Raw genomic sequence first — 18316 nt, 5'->3', positions numbered from 1 at the left:
CTGTAATTGAAAGGTCCCGATATGTATACCCTTCGGAGTGTTGGAACACCCTCGAAAGGCGTGCCCCTTTTTTCAGTCAAAATTGGATTCCTTAGCAACAAAATAAAGGAATGACACTGATAATGACCATGCATCAGATCCCTAGTCTTAACCACTTCAAACTAGGAAACAACGAATAGAAGATTAGGAATCACATAGATGAAGTCTAACTAATTTTTTTCCTTGTTTCAATATCATCCTCGGTGGACAAAGCCGAGTCTTGTCACTATCAACAAGGCATAAAAAGTAACAAGGAACTAAGATGTGTTCCTTTGATTACTGAAAAATCCTGTTCCCCTAGTTTGAAGTAGTCAGGACCAGGAATCGGTGGTAGATCTTACATCCCGTAACGTACCACGAAAAGGTGATCTACCCATGTCATGGGGCAATATAAACTTAGAACAGCTCACGTGTATTTTTTTTCAAGAAGATCGATTAATGTAAAAGTTCTAGCCTGTCAATGTGCTTTACGGTCAAATTGACCTCAAAGGTACAGACAAAAGGTTAACGATTCCCCGACGAAACAATTACCGTAATTGCTCCACTTGTTATCGAAAATATATAGTGTGTCTCAAAATTTATTTTCTGTTGTTCGGTTTTCCACAAATCGACTGTAACTATATTTAAAGAGCGTAAGAATTCAATAAAAATGGCACACACATATTTACTCAACAAAATTAAACCGAATATCGGATTTTCAGGGAATGAAAAACTACACACTTAAAAAAATTCATGTAAATTTAGGTGCTCTGAGACTGACTTATACGAGCGTCATTTTTGACATAAAATTGAGTCGTAATAGACGCAAAATTCAGCTCGATCAAACGTACTTTTCGTCGAGTACCGAACTTTTCAGTCTTGGAGCACTTAATTTTACATGACATGTTTGTTTACGTCTCATCCTTTATGTCAAAGATGGATTCCGGCACGTGTAAATTTAGGTATTTCTAAGTGTGTACCAATGAGTTATGATTTACAAAATTAGTTTTATTCAATTTCGTCTCCCATCCCGAATGCCCGCACCTTCCTTTTCACTCCACCCATCAAATTTTGTACAGTTGATTTTCCCATTGTTTCTGTTGTTTTTACCCAAACTTTCTTCAACTTCTGTTCTGCTTTAATAGTTTTGGGGTGTTTTCGAAGTTCCATCTTCATAATTGCACATAGTTTTTCAATTGGGCGAAGTTCCGGTGAATTTGGTGGGTTCCCATATCCCAAGTAAAATTGCTAGTTTTATGGAGGTTTTAAAGCATGTTACAAGTCTAAATCATGGTCTACAGAACCCTTATAAAACCGAAATTGTTACTTGGGATCTTTTGGCACAAAATTGACTCCGTTGGCTCGGTACCACTCCAACACGTTTCGAGCGTAGTGACAGGATGCTAGATTAGGCCAAATCAGAGTTGATCGTTTGTGCTTCCTGATGAATGGCAAGAGACGATTCTTAAGGCACTCTTCCGTGTAAATCGCACCGTTGATTGCTCCGGAAGTGATGAAGGGAACACTTATTTCACCACATCCGCAAATCACCTTCCAGATCAGGAACTTCTTTGCAAATTTCGATAATTTCTTCTTGCGAACATCCTCCAAAAACAACGAAATATTCTTGCCCAGGAAGTTGACGTAAGTCGGCCTTGACGTAAGTTTCGTCATCCATCACGATGCAAGACGATTTGGTGAACAACTTCGTGTAAAGTTTCCGGGCGCGGGTTTTCGCAGTGATGTTTTGTTTTTCATCCCAGTTTGGAGCTTTTTGCACCTTGTAAACATGTAACCCTGCAAGATTCATGGTATTCTGCACAAAACCGACTGACACCTTGGACTTTTTAGCGACATCGCGAATTGACATGTTTGGACGGTTCTTGAACTGTTGCACCAATTTCCTGGCCATTTTACTGTCCATTGGACCACTTTTACGATCACTCCCTTCCTTCTTTCGGAAACTCAGACGCTAATTGAAGGTTCTTATCACACGAGACACAGTTGTATTTGCAAATCCAAGCTTTTTAGCGATCCATCGGTGGGACGCCTCTGGATTTTAATTGTAAGTGCACAAAATTTGTTCACGAACAATTTCTTGTTTCACCGACATGACGGGAACTACTGTATGAATAACTATGGAACCTTTCAAAGGTAAGGGAGCAGATGAGTGTGCTGGTCGAAAGATCATATACACACCAAAAAATTCTGAATTTTACTGGCGATGTAAACATCCATGCATGCAAACATTCATACATGTAAACTTCCTTTTCACGTAAACTAGCAGCTTGCAAGAAATGTTGCAAACAAAAGTGGACAGTTGCATACAATATATGGAATATTGCGTGACATGTCGCATAAATTTACACGATCTATAATCTAAACTTGTATGATATATGACGCTCCATCTATGTGCATCATAGTAACGGAAATTTACACTACTTTTTTTTAGCTGTGTATGATTACATTTGTATGAGTCCCTTCACATTGCTCAATCCCAGGCAATGAGAAGGCGGCCTCTCTCGCAAAGGTGGGCGCGCAGGAAGGCGAATTTTATGACAGGCAAATTTCACACGATGAATTTTACTATTTAGTGCGTCAGAGTACCCTTTAGAGTTGGCAAACCGATTGGGACACTGGAAATCTTGGACGGTGGTTACATTCAATTACTCCTAATGTTTCTTCGAGAGCGTGGTTTAAAGGCTTGGGCCTACGTCGTGACTTCATTCGCGTGATGAGTAGACTTATGTTCAACCACTACTCGCTAGATGCGCGTCTCGAAAGAATAAACCTCGTGGACAGCAACATATGTCGGTGTGGAAACGGTTACGACGACATCGACGACGACAGTTTGGCAATGTAGAGCGACTTTTGAATACCCGCGAGGCCCAAGGAAGACAACCCTATATCCCTATCAGAGACGTGTTGGGTACCCGCGATCTCTGCTATATGCAGTCGATTTATGTGTTTCTGCAAATGATTTAATTGATAAGAATTTAATTCGTTTGTCTTTTGTATCTCTTTATTAGTTTTTGTTTGTCTTGTCCCCCGTCTCAATGAGTCTCATCGTCGCCCACTGTTCACCATAGCCGGTCAAACTCCAAACAAATCTAGAACCACACTACCGTTCATATTGGCGACAACGCTCTGATGACACAGCGAAGCCCTACTTCCAAGCTCCTCCCCTTTTCCTATCTTTCGACAATGTACCCCTCTAACCTCGGGTAAGCCGCGAGTATTCGGTCCAACTCCTACTAGACATAGAATTAATTAAATTTTGTTACAAACAAAGAACAATGAATTATCGACTCCGTAAAGCTAACGCGATTGAGCCTTACAAATAAACGAACTAGATAAAAAAAAAACTATGAAACTTGACAGATGCAAACAATACACTATGAATAATTATTATTATTTAGCTTTATTAAGGAGGCTTTCAGCCTTGGGCTGGTTCGCCTCCAACAATACACTATGAATAAGATTTACTCAAATTTTCAGCTATTTTACTTAGGGGCTGTTAATAAACTACGTAGACAGTTTTTTGGGATTCTTGACACGCCCCCTCCCCCTGCGTAGACAATTTAGCATTAGCATTATTGACCGCCCACGGTTGCTACTCTGTTATTACCAGATCAGCTGCAATTACACAGAGAACCAACAGATGATGTTTGGGACTAACATTCATCCTCAATGTGTAAAAACTGAAGATCTAATATTTAGCAATACCAGCGCCGGCCGTGTCCGAATGGGAAGGAATGTGTTGACGTGATACTCGCTGTGAAGGAAACCGAGAAATCCTCTCCGCTTTCACGAGAAATCACTGGGATGTTGGATGTGGGGAAAGGTTTGCAGCAGCAGGGATCGTTTTTGGTAAACTAATGCTGATTGTAGTGATTTATAATAGGTACACAAACACAAAAACGCACCATACACATGCACACACACGCACTCGTGAGTATAAACAGAATATAAAATGATATTTAATTGAACTTTAACTTTATTTTAACTTAACTTTAACTTAACTTTAACTTAACTTTAACTTAACTTTAACTTAACTTTAACTTAACTTTAACTTAACTTTAACTTAACTTTAACTTAACTTTAACTTAACTTTAACTTAACTTTAACTTAACTTTAACTTAACTTTAACTTAACTTTAACTTAACTTTAACTTAACTTTAACTTAACTTTAACTTAACTTAAACTTAACTTTGACTTAACTTTAACAAAACTTCAACTTAACTTTAACTTAACTTTAACTTAACTTTAACTTAACTTTAACTTAACTTTAACTTAACTTTAACTTAACTTTAACATAACTTTAACTTAACTTTAACTTAACTTTAACTTAACTTTAACTTAACTTTAACTTAACTTTAACTTAACTTTAACTTAACTTTAACTTAACTTTAACTTAACTTTAACTTAACTTTAACTTAACTTTAACTTAACTTTAACTTAACTTTAACTTAACTTTAACTTAACTTTAACTTAACTTTAACTTAACTTTAACTTAACTTTAACTTAACTTTAACTTAACTTAAACTTAACTTTGACTTAACTTTAACAAAACTTCAACTTAACTTTAACTTAACTTTAACTTAACTTTAACTTAACTTTAACTTAACTTTAACTTAACTTTAACTTAACTTTAACTTAACTTTAACTTAACTTTAACTTAACTTTAACTTAACTTTAACTTAACTTTAACTTAACTTTAACTTAACTTTAACTTAACTTTAACTTAACTTTAACTTAACTTTAACTTAACTTTAACTTAACTTTAACTTAACTTTAACTTAACTTTAACTTAACTTTAACTTAACTTTAACTTAACTTTAACTTAACTTTAACTTAACTTTAACTTAACTTTAACTTAACTTTAACTTAACTTTAACTTAACTTTAACTTAACTTTACCTTAACTTTAACTTAACTTTAACTTAACTTTAACTTAACTTTAACTTAACTTTAACTTAACTTTAACTTAACTTTAACTTAACTTTAACTTAACTTTAACTTAACTTTAACTTAACTTTAATGTTACTTTAACTTTACTTTAACTTTACATTAACTTCTGTAAGCTAGTTCATCTCTAAGCTAAAAAAGTGAATACTTATAATATAAATGCAAAATTCAATAATATAAATGAAATATTATAATATAATCCTACCCTCCCCCTGCGTAGACAATTGTCCATACAAAAACTTTAAAAAGGGTATGGGCCGTGGATAATTGTTAACCCCTCCCCCCCCCCCTAAACTGTCTACGTACTTTATGAACAGCCCCTTATACGGTTCAAAAGTTACACCGAATACACCCTTTAGCTTTAGTTTTACATTCGGGCATAACAATTTTGAGAAATTAGACTTACAAATTAGTTTTCTCACAGTAAAAAATCGATTCGTGAGAATTCCAATCCAATTATTTAGTCTTGAGGTTAAGTTATCTAATGATGAGATGGGTTAAATCAACAAGTATTTGAATAGTTGCAGTTAAGTACTCACGGTTTAGTACGATTTTCAATTAGCTTAAACTAATTTTATTGGCGCTTCCAATAAATATAGCAATATTTTAGCTGTAATTGCATGAAAAAATTCAATGATTATTTATACTGCGCAATCACGGAACTTTCTCTAGCTCTATGTAAATATGTATTTCATAGCTAAACCAAAACCTTCGCTAGCAAGTAATTTTAAAGCACCTTTACTAGTTTAAGTAAAACAACTGCCTATAGTTTTATAAGAAATATAATGCTTATTTTCTTCAAGCTAACAGCTGTCGCGTTCGCTTTGGAAAACATTCGACGTTGCGAGTCGACATTCGTCCGAACCGTGTCGATGCTGAAGCGATCAAAAAGTCCATATAAGCTTCGTCCAAATTCCGCAACATTGAGCATACAGTTTTCTTTGAATTTTTGAAAAACAGCTGTACGACCACAATGTTTAGCTACTGGTTCATCAAACATTTATCGATTGATCAGTGTAGGCTTTGTGATTGAGTGTGTAAGAAGTCAAAGCTATTTTAGAATAAAATAACTTTTTATCAAAAACCACTTTTTATTGAAATAAAATGAACCAAACTTCTTAAAATTTTACTCACATGTAGTCATAAAGGGTGTCCCACATCAAATTGCATCACGGAGAAAACGCTGTAGAAAATTACCCATTGAGTATTTTCTCTTGAAAATTTGGGTAGAAGTAGTTTCGAGTGTATTGTTTACACTGTATTTTTATCGCTGTAGTTTTTCGAAAGTTGAAATAATGGCATCACCCGAAAGCAACGTCGCGAATTGATTTTGCGCAAGCACCTGGAAAATCCTCAACTCTCTCATCGGGACATCGGAAAACAACTCGGCATCGTGCAGTCAACGGTGAGTCGTGTGATTTAACATTACTACGAAACTCTGAGCATCGAACGCAAGGAGAAATGCGGTCAGAATGGATGTTCTATTAGTGATCAGGATCACAAGCGTGTCGTGAAAGCGTTTAAGCGGAATCCCAATGCATCGGTCAGGGATGTGGCCAAAAAGTTGAATCTGTCCAAGTCTTTCGTTCAGAGAGCCAAGGACCAGGAGGGACTGCATACGTACAAAGTGCTGAAGGCTCCAAATCGTGACGAACGGCAAACTGTACACCCAGATGCTGACGAAGCTTCAATTTCTCATCATGGATGATGAGACTTACGTCAAGGCGGACTTCCTGGGCTACTACTCTTCACCGCCCAGCACAAGTTTGATGTTCCGCAGGAAGTAAGGAAGCAGAAACTTTCAAAGTTTGCCAAGAAATACATGATTTGGCAAGCGATCTTCTCATGACTGTAAACGTGTAGATCTACCTCAAGGAGTGTCTATAGAAGCGTCTGCTTCCTTTGTTGAAGCAACACGGGGGCCCTACGATCTTCTGGCCGGATCTAGCTTCGTGCCACTATTCAAATGTTGTCCTGGAGTGGTACGAAGCCAACGAGGTCACTTTCGTACCCAAGGACATGAACCCCCCAACGCACCGGAACTAAGGCCAATCGAAAAATACTGGGCTATTATGAAGCAGCTATTACGGAAGCATCCCAAGGAGGTCAAATCTGAGGAAGACATGAAGAAAAAGTGGGTTTCCGTGCAGAAGATGAATGAAATAAATATGCCAAAAGCTTACTAATGGGTTATATTGTATTGTCTGAATGTTTGAAAACGATCGGTCAACTAGGTAATTTTCTAAAGCGTTTTTTCCGTGATGCAATTTGATGTGGGACACCCTTTATCAAATTGGATTTTAAATTTTTTTTCGGACATTTTTGAAGTGTCAAATTATAAAATATCGATATGCAGTGTTTAACCCCTCAGAAGGCTTCCAAGTGCATTCCTAGGAAATGTTTTTATTAAATTTAGCGAGCATACTGACCATCACACTGGAAGTATCCAAATATTTTCCGGGTGTTCTCGAGGAAGTATTGGATGCATTGAGTGTCCAGGACTATAATGAACACGCCAGGACATGCTCCGGGTGGCCCTCAGAGGAAACGACACATCATAATCTATATCAAATTTATCCTAATTAATGAAAAAAAAATCTGGAAATCTCTGTTTTATCCCATTTCTAATCTAATCTAATCAAACACCAACACAGCCAGTTCTTGAAAGCATCCTGGAAAATGATATATATATTGCGCGTTTCACACCAAATTGGAGTAATAAGCGCGTTTTCACTTATTAAAAAGTGTGATAAAACTGCAAGTTTACGTCTAATCGTCTTGGTGTCTTCGGTGCACTTATTTTTTATGATCCAAGCAATAAGTGCTCCGAAGACATCAAAACAATTTGATGGAAACGTGCACTTTTATCACACTTTTGCATTTTTGGGACAGTCCAGTTTCAGATGCAATCAGCAATACCTACATCATTTTTCTTGTCTATTTGATATAAGTTTCACCTCGAAGTTGCGTCACACATATCAAAACGGCCAGGCCTACTGTGTAGCATTTAAGGGGCAAGATGATTCAGAAAACATCGGGCCTGTTTTAAACACGATGATTTAAACACGATGCTTCAGAATCCAATAAATGGATGAAACGTGGACATCTCGTACCGTACGTTCCGATTTTGGTAATTATATGATTGGTTGGTCGTTGGAAGCATCAAAGCTAGAAAGATTAAGTGATGCTCCATTTTCTTCTGACGGTTGGGGCATGAGCACTAACTCTTGTCCTAGCCTTTAATGACTGATGGCTATAGCGCCATTACTCGCTTTCTGAAAAAAAGAAGAGGTAAAGGACAAGGAGAAGGACAAAGGGAAATGGATTATGACAAAGGGAAATGGATCTATGAACATAAACAATATTTTTGATTTGATGTATAGTGTTTTTGATCTAATTTCCGTCCTACTAAGCACAACTCGCGCTTTACCTCTCTTTTCTGAACGAGCTTAAACAAAAAATGGAATATTTCTGTCAAAAATGACTTCTAAATTTATTCACCTTTCCATACACTGTTGGATTTGATAAAAAGTTACAAATTGTTGAGATATTGTTTAAAATCTGATACTGCTTCTTGATTCTAAATTCGTTCTACGAGTTTCAATTCCGTCCAAACGCATTGAAACGCCATTAGATTTTCTTCGTCCTACGGATAAACGTAGAAAAAGGGGATTCGGTAGAAGCGCTTCTTTTGTTTTGAGAACAATCAGTGTAAATATTCGTACAATGCGCTCTTACAGGATTTATGTTGTAGTTAATGAACTAACGCATCGGAACAAACCTATTATTGATTTGTGCACGGTGAAATCATTGATATTATCGATCTTTTCTGATCGATTGAACGGAAATGGGCGATTACGACGAAGTAGTGCTCTACCCTACCATATAGAAATGCATAACGGCGCGGTGGTCACAACACAACCCGAGTCTTGTCACTATTATCAAGTCATACAAAAGTAACAAGGACTAAAATGTGATCCTTTGAGTAGGGGAAATGTTGGCTTCGGCAATACCTTAACCTATTATCGTCAGGGTCAACGTCCTTGAGAACTCAATTTTGGCATGTGGATACATTATGATTCAGAGCATCGTTTGGCCAAATTTGAGTGCTCTAGCACTTTGTTTACCCCCCGACGATAATAGGTTAAGGTATTGCCGAAGCCAACATTTCCCCTACTGGAAAATCTTAATTCCCTAGTTTGAAGTTGTCACGACTAGGGTTCGGTGGTGGATCTTATACAAGTAACGCAGCACAAAAAGGTGATCTCCCAACGTTACTGGTTTGAAAAGATAAACATTTACAAAATGGTATGAACTCACCAAGTTTAGTCAATTGAACCTGAAGGCTGATTGACATGTGTTGATGTAGAAGTCCAAATTGTAGACGAAGCTTGACGAAGATCAACATGAACTAGTCCGGTTTATGGTAGTTGCACGGAATGTCTTCCTTCGATTTGAGATAAACAAATGTTCGGATGTATGTAGTCGATTTTTGATGTGCATTGGCAAGCCTTTTAGTGGCCAATAGTCAGGTTCAACGCGCTTCTCGGAGACGAGCCAGCCAACGGCTGAAAGTCTCCTTAATAAAGATATAAAAAAAAAAAAAAGGTTCAACGCTGCGACTCAACGAATGATGGAACTAATGATGGAACGAATGATGGGACGAATGATGGGACGCCTTGTGGAGGTTCTACTTGGCTCCGGAACAGCTTCTCAGCGGCAAATAATAGAAACCAGAATGTCTCCAGGGCTTGTTTTTGGTCAGATCATAGATAAAAAAAAATATAAAAATAAAAACTCCACGGATAAAACAAACGTTAGGTTCGAACACAAGCACAGCAATCGGAAATCTCATTTTTATCCCATTTATTCCCAAAAGTTAAAAATGTTGCGAAAAATGCAAAATGCCAAATTATGCGATTTTCGCAATCATATCTTGCAAAAACAGCATGCTTTACAAAATCATTTTTGTCCAACGCAATCCACAGGTATTGAAAACATGGTTCAGTTCTGGGTCTCAAATGTTTTCCCAAGTTCGATATTGCAGTAAAACGACAATCCGGCTTATGTCAATTCTGTCAAACGTCGCATACTAAACGTCTGTATGTCGAACGGCCACATTTCAAAGAGTTGTCATACCTAAACGCAAGGACTTTTTTTTTAAGCTTTATTAAAGAGATTTTTAGCCTTAGGCTAGTTCATCTCTAAAACGCAAGGACTATTCAATACCCACTGGATACCATCCTTACTCAAGATGCATTGCACCTTTGTAGCAAACTGAGCTAAAGCCTCTACCAGATAAAAACGTCACACCACTCTCTCAGTTAGCCGATCATCCCGATGTTCCAGAGGGGGTACTCTAATAGTTTTACGAGGCCATATGGCTCTCCTGGGCTTCAAATTGATTTTATATAATTTTCACGAAATCACTTCGTGCGACTGCGGCTCCGTGTTCCGCTATGGTTTGTTTAAATCCCCCTCGGTTCACTGACTTCCCTGTACAGCACCAACCATTCATTGCTACTTTCTATCCGGTACAGAAACCGTCAGGACGAAAAAGCATGCAACATGAACCGTAACCCAAAAAAAAACACACACAGGCAGGAAACTTTTAGGGGAAGATCTCCGGAGACTTTGGGCACAGTAGATTAAAATCGCACCACGCACGAACCATCACTGGAGTGCCGCCGTCTGTACCTCTGCCAAGTCAGGTCTTGTTAGTTCAGGGAAGGGTGTTTTTAATCAGGATTGATTGATTTTTATTTCACTGCTCCTCGCCAGCACGGAGTCATTTGGTAGCGGAGGGATTCGCCGTCTGACGACATGCACTGGAGGGAGTGTGGGATGCGATGATTACGAGCGATGCTGATTATCGCGATGCATGCAGTTGTAAAGGATAACAATGATGACTGTGTGACGGTGTGGTAGGTAATGACGACGACGATGATGCTGATGATGACAAAGTTTCGAGCTCTCTGGAGTTTTTATTGCTGAGGACAACACAAGTTTCACCCCTTGTTCAGAGGCTGGATTAACACTTTGGATAATAACCGATACGAGTAGTCCAACGGGGAAGGGAACGGCAGCGCCGTTTCGGCACGAAGTGGTTGATCAGGGGTTATAGTGACGTTATTAGTTGATTACATTACATATTATCGTGATTATCACTGTCAGACATTTGGGGTTAGTGTAGCGTAAATAGAACTAGCCGAGACGTGTTTTTAATTTATTTATGGCCATTGCATCTGATCGCGTGATTGATTAGCTTTGGATGTGCCGGATTGGAATTAGTGTCAGTTGGTCAGGATCAATTGTTTCGACTCTCGTGACTTATGTGGTTATTGCATGTTGCGGTTAGTGCCTTGTGGAATGACAGTTTAGAATCCAACGATTGTACTTTGTGTTTTGAAGAATGTTGCCACAGTAGATTTGAAGATGATGTAGGCTTCGTTGAACCTAGCCAACATGAAGCGGAAAGGTCAGGAAGGCCATACAATGAGTTCCGGGGCTCAAGCAGCAGAAAGTCCTTTTGACGAGCAATCGTTCAGGAGCGTAAAGGTTAAGTTGACCTACTAGAAAAAAAAATAATTATAATAAAACAATAAAATTCCAATGGTTTTAACTGTCGAATTTTGGGTACATTGAAGTTTATGGTTTAATTATTGTACAGAGAAAAATAAATTGCATGTTTGTGTTGTGTGTCATGAACCATAAATTTTGTTGTTATTTTATGGTAATCAACAAAAATGTTCAATTATAAAACAGTTATTATCATGGTTACAATTAAATTCATTGTGTTTTTACGGGTTTTCACCGCTTGGGCGTCATTTTATCTGGTCTGCTCAAGCGTATGAAGTCCCAATAATTTGCATCGATCTCTATATTGTGGTAGGTTCAATGGATCTCGCCACGGGAGACATCGTAGGGCATATCTCACAATTTTTTCTCTGAATTGCTTCAATTCTACCAGTCCAAGTTAACTAGTATAGATTTGGATTTCAAAATCAATCGCATCAGAGCGCAGTACAGAGACCGGAGGCAGATAGGATCGGTAAATTTTGAACATTAATTGCAGGTGTCGGTTTTCCCACATCACATATATATACAGATACAAATTCTGGCCTTCTTTGAACAAATTTATTTTTTTTCCTTTGGTTTGTTTTTTTCCGTCGATCTTGTTTTCCGTGCTGAGCACCAATGCTACCGACGTGCCAGGAAGGCAGCACCCACACCTGGACCCTACCTATCGACCCATCAACTCATGAACCGGGGACCAACGGCTTTACTTCCCATCCGAAGGAAGGCGTGATCAGAGATGTTATGCCTCAGAACATCCCGGCGGCGCCGACTGGGATTGAACCCAGGCCTGCTGGGGTGAGAGGTAATCACGCTTACCACTACACCACCTGCGCCGTTTTTGAACAAATTTGCAATGAAATAAATTTTTTGGATGTTTCGGATCTTCCGGTGGACCATCTGGTGACCATTTGGAGCCAATGGCCAGCTAGTGTATCCAAAATAACAATTTAACTACATTTCATATAGTTGCAGACATAAATCATGGCACACTTTGATTAAATTTACACAACAATCAATTTACATATATTCGGGACTTCCGGCGGACCATCTGGTGGCCACTTGGAGCCAATGACTACACAGATAAAAATTCTGAATTTTTATTGTGATGTAAACATTCATTCACGTAAACTTGTATTTAATTTCACGCATCCGAGCAACTAGTTAACAATGTTGTTTACAAAGATGGGATTTTGTATACAATATTTGCTACATTGTATGAAATGTGTCAGAACTTTACATGATATATAATGTAAACGTATATGATATGTGATGCTACATTTATGTGCATTATATTGAACAGAAATTAACACTACTTTTTCGAACTGTGTATAACAAATCACCATTTTACTACATTTCTTATAATATCAGAACATCAAAAGCCTACTTTGATCACATTGACACAGTAATAAATTTTATAGATTTTCTGAATTTTCGGGCAGACCATCTTGTTACCATTGGAAGCCTATGACCACACACTAAAAAAATCTGAATTTTACTGGTGATGTAAACATCCATGCATGCAAACATTCATGCATGTAAACTTCCTTTTCACGTAAACTAGCAGCTTGTAAGAAATGTTGCAAACAAAGGTGGAAAGTTGCATACAATATATGGAATATTGCATGACAATGTCTCATAAATTTACACGATTTATAATGTAAATTTGTATGATTTATGACGCTCCATTTATGTGCATCATAGTAACGGAAATTTACACTACTTTTTTTTAGCTGTGCAGCTTATAGTTAAAAATCACAATTTTTGTTTATTCCATATAGTTGCAGAAAAAACTCAAGGCCTACTTTGATCAAATGTATGCAGCAATCAATGTTCCAAATCTTTCGGCAGGTCATCTGATGAACACTCAGAGCCAAAGACCAGCTAACATATTATACTTAAATAATCAAGGCATAATTTGATCAAAAATACATAATAATCAAGATTAAGGTTGATCCGGGCCACCAGATGGCCTTTTGGTGGATACTCAGTATTTAGAACCAGGTTGTGGGTTGGTTTTATTAAAATATTAATCAGCACTACCCATAGATTCCAGTTGCTATGGCTTTCCAGCATCCGATGGCCTCTCGGAAACCCGGATTAAAACCGGAACCACTTGTCCAATTTGTTCCAATTTTCAGAAGACCATAATTTAGAACGTTTTTCTACTTACTGTGAAAATTTCAGCCAATTTCATGGAGGAACAAAAAAAGTTATACTTAAAATCCACACAAAGCGCGTTAGGCCCTCCCCAAAAGTAAGGCAGGTGATGTTCATTTGAAACGCTAATAACTTTTCGGGGTTAACATCCTCTCTTGAGCCGAGATGTTTCCAATGCTCTAAAGGTTCTACATTTTGTACACAAAGAAAATCGACCAACTACAGCGCCACCTAGAGCCGTGAATGTGAAAGTGGTTCGTTCCCCCATACATTTAGTCGATTTTCTCCATACCAACTTTGAGCGAGGGCATCTCGTGAACCCAATGACTTCAAATTTTGGCAGGGTGTTTCTGACCCCCCCCCCCTTCAAACTACCGTTCCAGGGGGTAGCGTTTGAAATTCCAGGATTGACCTATTTTGAAACACTCTAGTTCATGGATAGATCTTTAAAGTGATCGGAGTTTTCTGGAGTTTCTTGATGTTCTTGTAAAGTAGGGTAGAGCACTACTTCGGCCTAATCGCCCATTTTGGGCCTATCGAGCAGAAAACTTCAAATAAATCCATGATTTCAGAGTTAACAAGTCAATTATGCGTTTGGTACAATACTTTAGTTAATAAGCTACCGAACTAAGTCAATGAGAACGCGTGGTATGAAAGTTTGCACCCATTATTCCCAAAAACAAAAGAAGCGCTCCCACCGAATCAATTTTTATCTTCATCCGATAGGCCGAAGTGAATTCATTGGCGTTTCAATTGCGCTTCAATGCGTTAGGCCGAGTTTAAAATCCGTAGGCCGAGTTTGGCGTCAAGAAGCAGTGTTGGACTTTTGACAATATCTCAACGTTTGGTTTCTCGTTTTCAAATCTTATGGTACGTACGGAAAGGCAAATAAATTTGGAAGCCATCAGTAATAATAACATTCCGTTTGGTGCTAAACTGATCTAGATTAAGAAAGACTAAGTGCGTCTTATGCTTAATAGGCCGGAAATGGGGTATTTAATCCTACCTGACATTTTTTGAAATTTAATGGTTCTGTCATGAAGTTCTTTGAATCTAAGATCAAGACATTTTCATGATGTTCATGGAACTGCTTTGAAGTTCTCAGAACTTACTCTTAAAGATCTTTAAACTTTCCTAAAGTTCTGAAAGTTCGTGGAACTTGCCTGATGTTTTAAAAACGTCTCTGAATTTAAACAGGTCAGAACTTCTCTGATTTTTGAGGGCTTTCCTGTTCTTGCCAGTGTTTGTCTTTTATCACTTGGGGTGGGGCAAAATTGTTTTACTTCGAAAGCACCTAGTGAAAATTGACATCAAAATCATCCCTAAATCATTTAGAGGTTTAGGTGCATGTCTTCAAAGAAGCATGTGAGCCGATGGGCACAACACATTTTATATCTGATGGGCGCAAAACAATTTTTCATAGCAAATTTGTAGGCGGAATATTTTCCAAAATTTTGTTTTTGAATTTTTTATTTCGTTCATTAAAACGAACAGTACTAGATGAGTGTCTGAAAATGCCCCTGTGCATTCTGTTGCTCAGCTGCTTTATAAGAGAAACGCATAAAGATCGATATTTCTGCGCCCAGTCAGTTAAAAAAAATCGGATTTTGGAGCCGGATACCAAGGTTGCTGATCCTTACAGCGAAGACAATTCGTTATATATTCCTCTCGCTGTTGCTGAAGTAGTGCTACAGTAGAGCGGCTCTCGTCTCGTGCACGAGAACATATCTCCAACGATTAATATTAAATAATTCGGTTTTACGCTTCTTTTACATTCTATCGTCGCGTCGTTCGCTGAGTTACGGCTTTAGGCACTCATCCGCTTGTTCGTTACTGGACGAGTATGGCGCGGTCCATTCAGTTCGATTGCCATTCGTTTCTGGACAATCTTCACAAAGAATGCAAGATTCCACTCGCGATGCAATGTACTGAGCTGGACGCTTGAGTGGTAGCTTGACGCTGCGCTGGAGTAAATAATTTTTATCATTCAGCAATCGCACTAGTGTGGGTGCAGATCAGGTGTGTGCGCGAGAACATAACTTTGTGTTAGGAAAAATACGTCATTAGCCTTTGCTCCTACAGTTCCGGATTCAAAACATTGGGTGCCGTTGACCTACATCTATAACGCGTTTGGCACAATTAAATATGCGGTTGCAATGTGTAGTATTGAATGAAAGGTGTTGGTTCATTGCCTAAATTGGTAACCGCGTAACACTAAACAGTCAGTAACGCCACTGAATATAAAACGAAGATCTATTCAATTTCAAGCAATCTAAAGGCAGTATGAAGCACATTTTGATGCGTTTAATTAAGAAAAAACGTAAGCATAATCGCATGTGGTCGGAAGTATAGAAGAGGTCTTTCAACGAACTCACTACGGCGATTTCTACTAAACTGTGGGTATTAGACAAGAGTACAGATCTGCGCAGTCACATATAGAGGTTACAGTAATGACCAGAGTTTGTCAGCCTCTGCACGCATGTGACTTATTGGTAAATCATTTTAATTTTATCCGTAATTCCAAATATTTCTCATGCCTTTCTCTCTGTGCAATAAGACCACCGAAAAAGAGCATGGGCTTCAAAGTGTATTCTAAAATATTTTCATAAAGGGGGCCAGGTTCATTACTGCATTACTAATCCAGGGAATTATTAGCAGTGCATTTGCAATGCAAATTTATCTCTGAATGTATATGGAGAGTAAATAAATAAAATGTCTTAAGAAATTAGCTTCACAAAATACAGCGATGAGGGGGGATCCCGGCATAGTGAGATTCAAAGCTCTCAAACTAAAGTCACAAATTAAAATCTCACAAAGTTCGAATGGTCCAAGACTGTTAAAGTGTTTATAATAAAATAAAAGGTGAGTTGTTTTCCCAGGTATACACATTTGTTGATAAAAAAAATCGATTAGCTTGATTCGCTTCCGCGGTGGATGTACAATACAGTATATTCCCCTTTTTTGCTTACACATAATTTTCGACTTTTTTACTTTTTAGTAAATCCATCTTATGTTAAATTCTTATTATGATTTCACTAGACCATTCTATGTGGATCCTTTCTACTTGGTATTTTATGATAAATTGTCCAGAAAGTTCATTCATTGCATAGAATGGTTATCAAAAGAGACAGTCGATGAAGAGAATCGATCTAAGCAGATAGGCCCATTTTCCAGCTCTGTATAGAAATGATTTTTGGAAGAAAATTTCTTACCTTTCAATGGGGAACATTTCAGAGTGGTGTTTCTGACTGGCCATTAGTGTTTCGGTAATTACTCCAAAACTTCATCAACTTTTAGGCAAATTACCTTCTGCCAAAATTTTGCAGACACAATTTGCTGCATTATTTCAGCCCTCGTGTGGATTAATAAAGAAAGAGTATTCCGGGAGATTTTCAGACGCCTTCCACAGGGGGTCCAAAAGCAAATTGGCACCTTCCCATTCTGGATACCTTATGGGAAGGTTGTGCTCCGTTACCATTTGCAACGTACCCACGAGCACATCACCACCAGTGGTGTCCGCGTCACTTATCTTCCTTTTAAAATTTCCATGATTCGTCTTGCTCATATCGGCAACTCGTAGCACTCGCCGCGAGTATTAATCTGACTCACCGAGAATGTTCATTGAGGCCTGCACTCTTATTGGATCACACCAGTTAGTAAAGAACAATGAGATCGGAACGAGAGTGAATGGAAGGCACCACGAATACTCTTCGCACACAGGTCACTCACGAAGACTCACGTTAATGGCATCGTTCGGTTGGTTCAGGAATGCATGCTTTGCTTTCGTTATTCCAAACGCGTTCGGATACGGTAAGCGCTTTTGCGTTGTACGATGCGAGTATCGTATAGTAACCATGAGTAACCACCATGATGCGTGCTTTAATGAACTGCTCATCTGAACTGCCAGACACCTACAAATTCAGGTATTGTTTGGCATAGAATGCTGTCATAACTGTGGAAGTGCATCTACACGCAAACCAAAAATCTATTACAATGAATGTTAGTTCCGTTTCCTATCATCCTCTGTTCATGATCATCGCAACGAATGTTAGAAATTGACCATGCAGGCGATGTAATGGTTTTTTGTCTTTTTTTTATTTCGTGTTCTATCTACGCTTTCGACTATACCAGTAACCCAACTAACAATTTTCACAATGTAAACGCTTTACTCATTTCATTTATACAGTCGCAAGCTGTATTCAAACGTTAAACGATATGAGGTAACCTTTACTCAACCTCTATACAAGCAAATCTGGCGAACTTAGTCAGCTACTTATGGTGGTTGGAACGGTCGGGAGAAGCTCTTATTGCATATCCATTAACGCTTTTATACAGTTGTTATCCTGCTGTTTAGTTGTGTGTGAACTTGAAAGGCGCTTATTCAACCTTTTCCCGGTTGTCCAATAATCACTACACAAGCTTTCTCTTGAAGCCGGGTTAAATACTGTTTACGCTTTTTTATGAAGGAATTTATAAAGTTTTTTTTGCTGTGAATCAAATTAATCGAAATTAGTTACAAATCATCACCAAATTATTTACCCTGCACCGGAACCTGGAATCGAACTTGAGACGACCTCATTGGCAAACCTTGACAC

This window comes from Ochlerotatus camptorhynchus, unplaced genomic scaffold (genome assembly GCF_037179485.1).
Source record: "Ochlerotatus camptorhynchus isolate MF236.1 unplaced genomic scaffold, CSIRO-AGI_Acam_v1.1 ptg000379l, whole genome shotgun sequence".
Taxonomy (NCBI): Eukaryota; Metazoa; Arthropoda; class Insecta; order Diptera; family Culicidae; genus Ochlerotatus; species Ochlerotatus camptorhynchus.
The sequence above is the reverse complement of the archived record's forward strand: the minus strand, read 5'-3'. Positions refer to the sequence as shown.